General features: G+C 43.5%; 1 protein-coding gene across 2 annotated transcripts in view; it reads left to right on the forward strand.

The window, feature by feature from the left end:
- The window catches only part of RAB37 (RAB37, member RAS oncogene family), a 70943-nt gene that overhangs the window by 40377 nt on the left and 16058 nt on the right, over nt 1-14508 (forward strand). The window lies entirely within an intron of this gene.

The following is a 14508-nucleotide window of genomic DNA, read 5'->3' on the forward strand; positions in this document are numbered from 1 at the left end:
GCACTTCTTCCACTGCAGTGGCTACGGGTTCGATTCCTGGTCGGAGAACTAAAAAACAGAGTAGGGACAAGTGAGCAGGGAACTACTGGTCCAATGGGCAAGAGGGGCCTCTGTCCTGAGAACATACCAGGAACTCTTGTTGCTGTGCCCCAGTTTACAACGTGAGAATCGTGGATATCGATTCCAGCCTGAATCCTCCAGAAACTTGTCAGTTATACCTTCCTGAAGAAACCAGCTCATTGTTCCTGGCTATTACCCCCTAGCTCCTCTCACCCCCTGACACACACCTTGTAATAACTGTCTGTTGCAGTGGGAAGAAAGGATGCACCAGCTTCGCCTGTCTGACTCCCTTTCTTTTTTGACAATTTTGTGCCCATCTCCCACCCCTCTCCCCCATCAGAATCCCAGCAGGACCCGGGGTTAAGCACAGAAATTAGGAAAGAATGGGACGTTTCTCATATTTTGTTCCTAGAGCCACTTTTGCTGTGTGTCACACATACCTTGTGACATCTTGAGGAGCGAGTGAATCCCAAGGAGAGATATAAGCCCTCACAGGCTCATCAGGAGTGAGAAGGCATCAGGAGGGTTACCTGCACTGAAAAGCACAGCAGCTGATAAGCCAGGATGTGGCCAGAATTGGTCTCGCACTTTACATACCTCCAGACCGTAAAATAAGGTCAACAGTACAGGGTGAGAGCTCGGTCAGTCCTTGGTCCCCGCTGCTCAGCAAAGCCATCCTGGGCCTGTGGCACTGAACAGCTATGCCAAGAGACATTGGGCCCCAGCAAACAGGAACACCATTTGGCTTCCAGGGGAAATGACCAAGGAATTAAGCAATTTGGAGCACCCTGAAAAATAAGGGACGGGTGCTTTGAGGGATGTGGGGTAGTCTTTCCTTTCTTGAGAGCAGGCAGTAGGAGTAAACAGCCTCTGAACTACCCCAAAACTCTGCCTGTGGCCTGACCCTCTGCTCCTGGGCCCTTCTGGATCAAGAAGAGAAATTCTCCTTTGAATCAAGAAAAGAGAATTCTTGGGCTACCCTGGTGGCGCAGTGGTTGGGAGTCCGCCCGCCGATTCAGAGGACACGGGTTTGTGCCCCGGTCCGGGAAGATCCCACATGCCGTGGAGCGGCTGGGCCCGTGAGCCATGGCTGCTGAGCCTGCGCGTCCGGAGCCTGTGCTCCGCAACGGGAGAGGCCACAGCGGTGAGAGGCCTGTGTACCAAAAAAAAAAAAAAAGAAAAGAGAATTCTCTGAGCATCTCTAAGTGATAGCAGGTCTGTTCCTCTAAACAAATGCCTCCGGGCACTAGGGGAGCGTCAGGCTTTTCTGGGGGCCCTGTGTCCTCAAAGACCCATTTGAGGCCCGCATCCCGGCTTGGCCATTGACGTCTACATGAGCAGTAACCTTCAATGGCCTCCAATGTCCCCATCTGCGAAGGAAGGAATTGGACAGGTCGTCTGAGATTCCCCTGCCCCGAGGCACCTGTGGGTGTGTGCGTGAATATGTGCACGTGCTCGTATGAGCACATGTGGTGTGTTCCTGTTTGTATGTGGGCCCATGCGTGGGAGCTGTGTTACAAGTGTGCAATGCATTGTGCATGCTAGTGCTGTGTGTGCACCTATGTAGTGTGTGTGTTTTGTGTGTGTGTTGATGCAACCATCAGGTTCTCCTGGTGACAAGGAGCAAGCAGCTTGCTCAGGCTACTTCTCTAGGTCATATTGGACTTACAAACTACAACCATTTCAGAACCCAATCTGTTCTCAGTGGGAGGAGCTCCTGTATCGAAAGGGCCGGTTTTGTTGAGTCTCTCCCACTCTGGAATAGAAGGCCCACGAGATGTCTGTTCCAAGACCCACTGGAGAATTACAAAACCAAAGTCTAAACCAGGCGGAACTGAAGAAAACCAAGGAACTAAACCTCTCCATGGAGGAACAACAAGAAACAGCCAGACTTCACCGGGACCAGAGCAGATGGGTGTCCAGAAGCCAGGCACCCCTGGGCTGAAGGAGCCTCACTCTGGGCTCTGCCACCAGCACGGCAGTGGCTCTGCTGTGCTCCCCTTCTCAGCTCTTCTCACTAGGGTGGCTAGATTCTCGCTTCTTTGTGACAGTGAGGAAGAGGTCCATTTGCCACGAATCGATGGTGTCAGCACCCCTCACTTGACCAGACCCCTATATCAAATTTTGTGTTCATAATTTGGGGATCCTTTTTTTCTTCAAAAGGGCCCCCAACATTGTATAAGCTTCAGGCCTGTGATAGATGGTCCCACCCTGGATATCTACCCTTTGACTCCCTAGCCCTTCTCCCAAAGAGGCAGAGTCTCTCCCCCCTCCACTCGAGTCTGGACCAGACTTAGGATCTCCTTTGCCCAAGAAAATGCAGCGAAAGTGATGCTGGGACTCCCCTGGTGGTGCAGAGTTAAGAATCCACCTGCCAATGCAGGGGACACGGGTTCGATCCCTGGTCCGTGAAGATCCCACATGCCGCAGAGCAACTGAGCCTGTGCGCCACAACTACTGAGCCACACTCCAGAGCCCATGAGCCACAACTACTGGAGCCCACGAGCCACAACTACTGAAGCCCACGCACCTAGAGCCCTTGCTCTGCAACAAGAGAAGCCACTGAGATGAGAAGCCCGCACAGCACAATGAAGAGTAGCCCCTGCTGGCTGCAACTAGAGAAAGCCCGTGTGCAGCAATGAAGACCCAATGCAGCCAAAAATAAGAAAGAAAGAAAGAAAGAAAGAAAGAAAGAAAGAAAGAAAGAAAGAAAGAAAGAAAGAAAGAAAGAAAGGAAGGAAGGAAGGAAGGAAGGAAGGAGGGAAGGAAGGAAGGAAGGAAGGAGGGAAGGAAGGAAGGAAGGAAGGAAGGAAGGAAGGAAGGAAGGAAGGAAGGAAGGGAGAAAGAAGTGATGCTGCACCGTTTCCAAACCCCAGCCTGCGGAGGCCTCCTGCACCTTCTCTTATTCTCATGCTCTTCTGCTTCTGCCACGAGAACACGCCAGGCTAACCAGTGGCTGGATTGAGAGACAGGTGGAACGGAGCGAGGCGGCCCTAGCCAACAGCCAGCTGACCCCCAGACGCGCAAGGGAGCCCACCTGAGGCCAGAAGGACCACCCAGATTAAACTGCCAATTCACAAACTTATTGCATGCCACTGAGTTTGGGACAGTCCATTGCAGCATTATTGTAGCAATCAAAAACTAAAAGAAGACCCCACAAAATCCAGACCCGCCCTGACAGCAGCTCGTCCTCCACTCCATGGTTTTATCTGCCCCATGGTTTCTGTTCACTCCAATCCTCTCTGCCCTTCTGACTTTTCCTCGCAGCTCCTCAAGGATGGCCTGGCCTGGCCCTTCTGTCTCAAGACTCTCACCCTCACCTCTTCCCCAACGTGGTTCAGATCAGAACAGCCTTTGGACCACTAGAGTCATCCATGGCTTGTGATTCAATAAATTGGTCTAAATTACAAAAGCAATACATGTTCATTTCAGGAAAGTAAATTGTGAAATAGAGATAAGGTCAAAAAAAAGGATTTAATTGCTTCACTTTTAAGAGCTAATCACTCGCAACATTAAGGTTTATACTTCACCCATCTTTTTTCTCTCTTCCTGCAGAAATGCAACGTTATTCCAGAAATTATGGAGAGTGACTAATGTATGAGTTCACGTCACTCACTGCTCAACAGATTTCCACCGCAAACAACACTATCTCCTTTGGGGAAAGATGTCCTGTAAAACAAATATCCTCAAGGAGGATGGTTTTGGGGAATTCCCTGGTGGTCCAGTGGTTAGGACTCGGTGCTTTCACTGCTGTGGGCCGGGGTTCAATCCCTGGTCAGGGAACTAAGATCCCGCAAGAAGCGTGGCACGGCCAAAAAAAAAAAAAAAAAAAGAATGGTTTTAAAGCTTTGGAGAGTAGAACCAGTTCACGTTTCTTTTTGGTGGAAATGCCTCCAGCGACTATATGACCACAAATTCCTCTTCGTCCCGTTGGACTTGCAAACTACAGTCTTTTCAGAACATAACTTGTCCACAGGTGAAGGAGCTCCTGTATTGAAAGCACCGGGCTCGTTGGGTGTCTCCCACTCTGGATTAGAAGATCTGTGAGGGCTGTATCCCCAGTGGCTAAAACCACATTTGACCCTTAGTAGATTCTCAATAAAGTAATTGGTGGAAAATGAATGAACGAATGAACCATTTTTACTGCATTGTCATTCTTCCCCTAGCCATGTAACCTCTGCTAAGAAACTCTGTCTAGCACCTAGGAACCAGTCATAAACCATAACTGTTCTCAGCAACTGTCCCCAACCCCTTTCGGTTCACCTTGGACCCAACCTCACTCCATCTTTTCTACCCACTCTGTGCTACGCTCCGTGTTTCATATCGTTACCGTATTGACCGTATTGAACCCTCACTACAAATCTAGGGGAAAGGTGATGTGATTCCTATTTTTCAGGTAAAGAAATTAAGGCTCAGAGAGCAAGTACCTTGTCCAAGGTCACACGGCTAATAACTGGCAAACCCAGGATTCAGCCCCAGGTCTGGCTCGTATAAGCATGCCATCCTGCTTCCTGCTGGAGAGGTTGAGAAAGAAACCAGCTGCCCTTTGATCCTGTTCAGTGCTGACAATGAAGAGGAAGGTCAGCATCAAAGAGTGAATAAGACAGAGCATTCTTGAGCTGCTTGTCTTCAGGGTATCCACTCCAACGCTGTTTTTTTTAAATTTTATTGAAGTATAGTTGATTTACAGTGTTGTGTTAATTTCTGCTGTACAGCAAAGTGATTCAGTTATTTATATACATATTCTTTTCCATTATGGTTCATCACAGGACTGAATATAGTTCCCTCTGCTATTCAGTAGGACCTTGTTGTTTGTCCATCCTATATATAATAGTTTGCATCTACTAATCCCAAACTCTCAGTCTTTCCCTGCCCCCCACACTTGGGAACCACAAGTCTGTTCTCTATGTCTGTGAGTCTGTTTCTGTTTTGTAGATATGTTCTTTTGTGTCATGTTTTAGATTCCACTTATAAGTGTTATCATATGGTATTTTTCTTTTTCTGACTTACTTCACTTAGCGTGATCATCTCTAAGTCCATCCATGTTGCTTCAAATGACATTATTTCATTCTTTTTAATGGCTGAGTAATATTCCATTCTGTATATGTACCACATCTTCTTTATCCATTCATGTGTCAATGGACATTTAAGTTGTTACCATGTCTTGGCTATTGTAAATAGTGCTGTTATGAACATAGGGGTGCATGGATCTTTTCGAATTATAGTTTTGTCTGAGTAAAGACAAAAAAACCTTCTCCAAAAGTGAAAGAATGTGTTATCATGAACTGGAAACTGATTTAACAAAGCAAGTGACTGATAACACCGGCGTTGAACATTTTCCAGGTCTAACGCCCCTCTAGTCTGCAGTCTATGGAATGAGAAACTGAGTCTCAACTAAGCTCTTGTCCAGGAATTCAGGCAGAGGCAAAACTTCTTTTTGAGAAAAACATAGGTCTCCAGAGAGTGAGTTTACCCCCTACTAGGATCAGAAGATGAAAGGGTTCTTTGATTTTCAGAACAGAGTGTCTGTCATCTCTGCTGCCTGCTCCTCGGGTATCCAAGGTGTGCAACACCTGCTGAAATGGATGAAACGGAATAGCTGCTATTCAGGTTCCCTTTGCCCAAAGAGCCTGATCCATTTTAGTGTGCTAGATTTGTTTGCAAAAATAAAATCAAGTATTTTTAAGCAAAAGTTAGGCTAAACATTGGCATTCTTCCTGGCTTTTACCAGAGTTGTCCTAGCTCACCATGCTTCCCCAACACAGACACGGACTTTTTCAGATTACGAAAGTAATGTGTGGGACTTCCCTGGTGGTCCAGTGGTTAAGACTCCATGTTTCCACTACAGGGGGCATGGGTTTGATCCTTGGTCAGGGAACTAAGATCCCGCATGCTGTGTGAGGCGTGGGCAAAATTAATTAATTAATTAATTTTTTAAAAAAGCTTATGAAAACCAGCATATACACCTAAGTGAGGTACACATAGGTCATCATAGAAGCAGACCTCTCTGCCCCTTCTTCTTTTGCTTAATAATATAGTTTTTCCCAAACAGCACATATAGATCTTCCTCATTCTTTTATCATTCCCAATATTGCATTGCATGTACATTCTAGAGTTTATTTCACCTATACCAACTGCTTAATTATTTGCTCCTACAAATGCTACAATGAGCAGCCTTGTACACATATCTTGGTGTACTTTTGCAAGCAAAGCCATAGAATTGCTGAATCATAGGAATTTGCTTTTGTAACTCTGCTATTGTCAACTGCTCTCCAAAATGCCCCAATGTAGACTCCCACCAATGATGTATGTGTGAGTACCTGCTTCCCCAAGTCTCAGCCAATATTGACCATTATCAAAGTTTTATCAAACCTTTGTATATTATTTTGTATCAGTCAGGGTTCTCCAGAAAAACAGAACCAGTAGGAAATATATCTATAAAGGTAGATTTCATTCAAGGAGTTGGCTTACACAACCGTGGGAGTTGGCAAGTCCAGAATCTGTAGGGTTGGCCAGCAGATTGGAAATTCTCAGGCAGGAGCCAATACTACAATCTTGAGGCATAATTTTTCCTTTCTCAGGGAAATCTCAGCTTTGCTCTTAAGGTCTTTCAATTAACTGGATAAGGCAAATGCAGATTATTGAAGACTTACAAGTCAACTCATTGTAGATGTTAATCACATCGAAAATATGCCTTCACAGCAATCTCTAGATTAGTGTTTAATTGAATAACTGGGATTATAGCCTGGCCACCTTGACACATAAAACTAACCATATATACACACACATAAAATATATCTATTCATAACCTTTGTTCATTTTTCTATTGAGACTTTCTTTTGAGAGCTCTTTATATTACTTGGTGTTTTAACCCTTTGTCTGTCATACGTCTTGCCAATATTTTCCCTCTGTCTTTTCTTTTTTTTTTTTTCGGTTTGTAACTGCATTTTTTTTCTTTTTTTTTTTAACATCATTATTGGACTTAATTGCTTTACAATGGTGTGTTAGTTTCTGCTTTATAACAAAGTGAATCAGCTCTAGAGCCCGCGAGCCACAACTACTGAGCCCTCGAGCCACAACTACTGAAGACCGTGTGCCTAGAGCCCATGCTCCGCAACAAGAGAAGCCACCGCAATGAGAAGCCCACGCACCGCAATGAAGAGTAGCCCCAGCTTGCCGCAACTAGAGAAAGCTCTCACGTAGCAATGAAGACCCAACATAGTCAAAAATAAATTAATTAATTTTTTAAAATGGGCATTTGTAATTTTGCAGAAGATGCAAAGCTTTTCCTATAGTTTTTGTATCGACCCTTGCTAAAAGCCAGGGACTAACATTAAATCACATTTCCATAGAGGCCTCTCACCGGGAGCTGGGCTAATGCTGTCTAAATACATTGCTTTCCTGTGACTTCGTGATTCAGGGGAACATTTAGAAAGCAAGATGAATGCGGTGGTTACCATGGCTCTTACAGTGGCTCTGAGCGACCTTTTTTTTCTTTTTCTTTTTCTTTTTTAACACTGGTGTGTTCGTTTCTGCTTTATAACCAAGTGAATCAGCTATACATATACATATATCCCCATATCTCCTCCCTCTTGCGTCTCCCTCCCACCCTCCCTATCCCACCCCAGCGACCTTTTAAATAAGACAGGAAATTTAAATGCCATAAAGAAAAAGATCAATAGATCTGATTGTATAGAAAAATATACTCCGGTCTACAGAAGATACCAGCAACAAAATCAAAAGACAGAGGGGGACATATATACACTACCAAATGTAGAATAGATAGCTAGTGGGAAGCAGCCGCATAGCACAGGGAGATCAGCTCGGTGCTTTGTGACTCAGTAGTTGTGGCGCACAGGCTTAGCTGCTCTGCGGCATGCGGGATCTTCCTGGACCAGGGATCGAACCCGTGTCCCTTGCATTGGCAGGCGGATTCTCAACCACTGTGCCACCAAGGAAGCCCTACAAATGCCCATTTTGTCATTCAGGACCTCTTGTATAAGAATCTACATAAGAGATTCCTCTCAGCAGCTCATGCCAAGAGAAAATACTCATTGATTGACAGGACTCAAGTACCACACACCCCTTCTGGTTTCCCATTTTGTCTTGACTGCCAAGAAACCCAGAATCAAATGTAATTCTCAAATGCAGGAAAAACCCAGCCTCACTCTGGGGCAGAAATTCCTCGGGCAGCATCATTAACTGCCCTCTTTTATAGTGGGTTTTGTTGTAAATCACCTCAAATCCCTTTTGGATGTGGATGAGGCACAAATACGGACATAAACAAAATGACTTAAGAAGAGAGAACAGGGTTCAAGATGGCGGAGTAGAAGGACGTGCGCTCACTCCCTCTTCGAGAGCACCGGAATCACAACTAACTGCTGAACAATCATTGACAGGAAGACATTGGAACTCACCACAAAAGATACCCACATCCAAAGACAAAGGGGAAGCTGCACTGAGACAGCAGGAGGGGCGCAATCACAATAAAATCAAATCCCATAACTGCTGGGTGGGTGACTCACAAACTGGAGAACACTTATACCACAGAAGTCCACCCACTGGAGTGAAGGTTCTGAGCCCCACGTCAGGTTTCCCAACCTGGGGGTCTGGCAATGGGAGGAGGAATTCCTAGAGAATCAGACTTTGAAGGCTAGCAGGATTTGACTGCAGGACTTTGACAGGACTGGGGAAAACAGAGACTCCACTCTTGGAGGGCACACACAAAGTAGTGTGCACATGGGGACTCAGGGGAAGGAGTAGTGACCCCATAGGAGACTGAACCATACCTACCTGCTAGTGTTGGAGGGTCTCCTGCAGAAGCAGGGGGTGGCTGTGGCTCACGTGGGGACAAGGACACTGGCAGCAGAAGTTCTGAGAAGTACTCCTTGGTGTGAGCCCTCCCAGAGTCCGCCATTAACCCCACCAAAGAGCCGGGTAAGCTCCAGTGCTGGGTCACCTGAGGCCAAACAACCAACAGGGAGGGAACCCAGTCCCACCCATCAGCAGACAAGCGGATTAAAGTTTTACTGATCTCTGCCCACCAGAGCAACAGCCAGCTCTACCACCACCAGTCCCTCCCATCAGGAAGCTTGCACAAGCCTCTTAGATAACCTCATCCACCAAAGGGCAGACAGCAGAAGCAAGAAGAACTACAATTCTGCAACCTGTGGAAGGAAAACCACATTCACAGAAAGATAGAAGAATTTAGATAGAAGAATTTAGAATAATGAAAGTGAAGATGATCCAGGACCTCAGAAAAAGAATGGAGACAAAGATCAAGAAGATGCAAGAAATGTTGAACAAAGACCTAGAAGAATTAAAGAACAAACACCTGGAAGAATTAAAGAACAAACAGAGATGAACAATAACTGAAATGAAAAGTACACTAGAAGGAATCAATAGCAGAATAACTGAGGCAGAAGAACAGATAAGTGACTGGGAAGACAGAATGGTGGTATTAACTGCTGCAGAACAGAATAAAGAAAAAAGAAATGAAGACAGCCTTAGAGACCTCTGGGACAACATTAACAACAAGATTCATATTATAGGGGTCCCAGAAGAAGACAGAGAAAAAGACCCGAGAAAATATTTGAAGAGATCATACTCGAAAACTTCCCTAACGTGGGAAAGGAAATAGCCACCCAAATCCAGGAAGCGCAGAGAGTCCCAGGTAGGATAAACCCAAGGAGAAACATGCTGAGACACATAATAATCAAATTGACAAAAATTAAAGACAAAGAAAAGTTATTGAAAGCAACAAGGGAAAAATGACAAATAAAATACAAGGGAACTCCCAGCTGATTTCTCAGCAGAAACTCTACAAGCCAGAAGGGAGTGGCATGATATACTTAAAGTGATGAAAAGGAAGAACCTACAACCAAGATTACTCTACCCGGCAAAGATCTCATTCAGATTTGATGGAGAAATCAAAAGCTTTACAGACAAGCAAAACCTAAGAGAATTCAGCACCACCAAACCCGCTCTACGACAAATGCTAAAGGAATTTCTCTAAGTGGGAAACACAAGAGAAGAAAAGGACCTACAAAAACAAACCCATAACAATTAAGAAAATGGTAATAGGAACATACATATTGATAATTACCTTAAACGTGAATGGATTAAAGGCTCCAACCAAAAGACACAGGCTCGCTGAATGGATACAAAAACAAGACACATATATATGCTGTCTACAAGAGACCACTTCAGACCTAGGGACACATACAGACTGAAAGTGTGGGGATGGAAAATGATATTCCATGCAAATGGAAATCAAAAGAAAGCTGGAATAGCAATACTCATATCAGATAAAATAGACTTTAAAATAAAGAATGTTACAAGAGATAAAGAAGGACACTACATAATGATCAAGGGATCAATCCAAGAAGAAGATATAACAATTATAAATACATATGCACCCAACATAGGAGCACCTCAATACATAAGGCAACTGCTAACAGCTATAAAAGAGGAAATCGACAGTAACACAATAATAGTGGGGGACTTTAACACCTCACTTACACCAATGGACAGATCATCCAGACAGAAAATTAATAAGGAAACACAAGCTTTAAACGACACAAGAGGACAGATAGATTTAACTGATATTTATAGGACATTCCATCCAAAAACAGCAGATTACACTTTCTTCTCAAGTGCACATGGAACATTCTCCAGGAAAGATCACATCTTGGGTCACAAATCAAGCCTTGGTAAATTTAAGAAAATTGAAATCATATCAAGAATCTTTTCTGACCACAACGCTATGAGATTAGAAATTAATTACAGGGAAAAAAATGTAAAAAACACAAACACAAACACATGGAGGCTAAACAATACATTACTAAATAACCAAGAGATCACTGAAGAAATCAAAGAGGAAATCAAAAAATAGCTAGAGACAAATGACAATGAAAACATGACGATCCAAAATCTATGGGATGCAGCAAAAGCAGTTCTAAGAGGGAAGTTTATAGCTATACAAGCCTACCTCAAGAAACAAGAAAAATCTCAAATAAACAATCTAACCTTACACCTAAAGGAACTAGAGAAAGAAGAAAAAACAAAACCCGAAGTTAGTAGGAGGAAAGAAATCATAAAGATCAGAGCAGAAATAAATGAGATAACAACAAAGAAAACAATAGCAAAGATCAATAAAACTAAAAGGTGCTTCTTTGAGAAGATGAACAAAATTGATAAACCTTTAACCAGACTTATCAAGAAAAAGAGGGAGAGGACTCAAATCAATAAAATTAGAAATGAAAAAGGAGAAGTTACAACAGACACCGCAGAAATACAAAGTATCATAAGAGACTACTACAAGCAATTCTATGCCAATAAAATGGACAACCTGGAAGAAATGGACAAATTCTTAGAAAAGCACAACCTTCTGAGACTGAGCCAGGAAGAAATAGAAAGACAATATGGTACTGGCACAAAAACAGAAATATAGATCAATGGAACAGGATAGAAAGCCCAGAGATAAACCCACGCACCTATGGTCCACTAATCTATGACAAAGGAGGCAAGGATACACAATGGAGAAAAGACAGTCTCTTCAATAAGTGGTGCTGGGAAAACTGGACAGCTACATGTAAAAGAATGAAATTAGAACACTCCCTAACACCATACACAAAAATAAACTCAAAATGGAATAGAGACCTAAATGTAAGACCGCACAATATAAAACTCTTAGAGGAAAACATAGGAAGAACACTGTTTGACATAAATCACAGCAAGATCTTTTTTGATCCCCTTTCTCGAGTAATGGAGATAAAAACAAACAAATGGGACCTAATGAAACTTAAAAGCTTTTGCAAAGCAAAGGAAACTACAAACAAGATGAAAAGACAACCCTCAGAATGGGAGAAAATATTTGCAAACGAATCAACGGACAAAGGATTAATCTCCAAAATATATAAACAGCTCATGCAGCTCAATATTAAAAAAAACAAACAACCCAATCAAAAAATGGGCAGAAGATGTAAATAGACATTTCTCTTAAGAAGACATACAGATGGCCAAGAAGCATATGAAAAGCTGCTCGACATCACTAATTATTAGAGAAATGTAAGTCAAAACTACAATGAGGTATCACCTCACACCAGTTAGAATGGGCATCATCAGAAAATCTACAAACAACAAATGCTGGAGAGGGTGTGGAGAAAAGGGGACCCTCTTGCACTGTTGGTGGGAATGTAAATTGATACAGCCACTATGGAGAACAGTATGGAGGTTCCTTAAAAAACTAAAAATAGGATTACCTTATGACCCAGCAATCCCACTACTGGGCATATACCCAGAGAAAACCTTAATTCAAAAAGACACATGCACCCCAATGTTCATTGCAGCACTATTTACAATAGCCAGGTCATGGAAACAAATGCCCATTGACAGACAAATGGATAAAGAAGATGTGGTACATATGTGCAATGGAATATCACTCAGCCATAAAAAGGAACGAAAATTCCTTTCGTAGAGAGATGGATGGATCTAGAGACTGTCATACAAAGTGAAGTAAGTCAGAAAGAGAAAAACAAATATCGTATATTAACGCATATATGTGGAACCTAGAAAAATGGTACAGATGAACCGGTTTGCAGGGCAGAAATAGAGACACAGATGTAGAGAACAAACGTATGGACACCAAGAGGGGAGAGTGGCAGTGGGGTGGGGGGGGTGGGGGGATGAATTGGGTGATTGGGATTGACATGTATACACTCATATGTGTAAAATGGATAGCTAATAAGAACCTGCTGCATAAAAAAATAAATAAAATAAAATTCAAAAAAAAGTCCTATGATAAACAATAATGGAAAAGAATATGAAAAAGAATATATATATATATATATAACTGAATCACTTTGCTCTACAGCAGAAATTAACACAACATTGTAAATCAACTATACTTCCATAAAATTAAAAAAAAAAAAAAAGAAGGGAGAACAAAGACACTTGTCTGAATGGTGGCGAAGCTGACACAGATTTCTGTCACAACCACAATTAATTAACAGTTTCATAAATGCTCCAAAAGAGGAAAGGTGGAGTAGAAAATCTAGATCTGAGGTTGACATCTGGCTTCTCCAAGCAGTAACATTTGGAGCCCCCCTGGAGAAACTTGAGGAAAATCCTGGCAGCTTCTGAGTGGAGAGAGAAACTCCATTGTGTCTCTAAGGTAATAGATTAGGCAGACCCACCTGTAACATTTGGGAGACCAGGGCTAGAATACAAATGGTGGCCCATAAACCTTATGTCTCAATATTTTCATGTTCTAAATCAAGCTAAAAAAACTATCCAATCAAGTGCATCTGATCTTCCTACCTTGACAAAAATACCAGCCTAGTGACCCAGAAGGATTTGAATGTAGGATTCTCAGAAGTTCTGCACCGAAATGTGGCAGCCTAGTGACAGCCATCTCCCAGTCCTTAGCCCGCCATCCACAGACACTCCCCTGCCCTTCTCCCTCCTGCACATTCCACACCCCAAAGGTCCTAAGGAGGATGCATGTAGACACCCCAGCCTTCACATCCAAGCTCTGTTCACATCCCTGCAAAGAGCCACCCCTTGGCCACTCCTCAGGCAACTCTAGCAGTGAGCTAGGAGCAAAGTATAGTCTATAGGAGGGACACGGGTCTTTGGACCACTCATTTCATGGGGAGAGGCACAGGCAGAGGATGACCAGGGCTAAGGGTGGTCCTGGATTTAGGGGAAAATCATTCAATGTGTAAATTGATCCACTCTGAGCTCTCCATGGTGACCCAGGAAAAAAGTCTGGGTCATCAATTGATTTCCTGATGTGATCATCTTCACGGGGCTGATGTTTCTAAAACGGCCTATACGAGAGCATCGTCCTGGCCCTGCCTCCAGGCAGGATTCACCTGGATCTGAAATGCTGAACCCCGTCACCCCGGACTGTGAGCTCACTGAATCAGAAGGCGTCCTAAGAAGATGGAACTGTTCTCATATGAGAGAAGAAAGTGATGAGAACTCTTCACCCTGGAAAGGAAAAGGATATAGCCTTTAGTAAATGAATGAGGTGGGCACGGATGGACAGATTGACCCCTCACATTCTGGAATATTCTCTCTAGGAAGCACTTCCTCCAGCTTGAGGAAGTTTGATTTGAGACGTGAATTATTAAAGCCGCTACACACAACAAACAAACGGAGCCTTTTAACCCGGGAGGAAAATAAAAGCTGAACGGAATTTGGTTCGCGAAGTGTGGGTGGGGGACGGTAGTCAGAGGAGGTCCAAAGGCAGCATCATGGGTAACCCCATGTTTGCCCTGCTATCGAGTCAACGCCACGGTCAGAGCAAACAGTGCTGGCGCCCACGGCTCTGACCTAAGGAGGCCTTGTCAATCTTTATGCTTTTAAATTTTTGGTTTTTTATGTCTTTATGTTTTTCCAAGTTGAGCTAAAGTTGGCATCTCCTAAGCCTTTCCAATGACT

Source organism: Delphinus delphis, chromosome 19 (genome assembly GCF_949987515.2).
Source record: "Delphinus delphis chromosome 19, mDelDel1.2, whole genome shotgun sequence".
Lineage (NCBI taxonomy): Eukaryota > Metazoa > Chordata > Mammalia > Artiodactyla > Delphinidae > Delphinus > Delphinus delphis.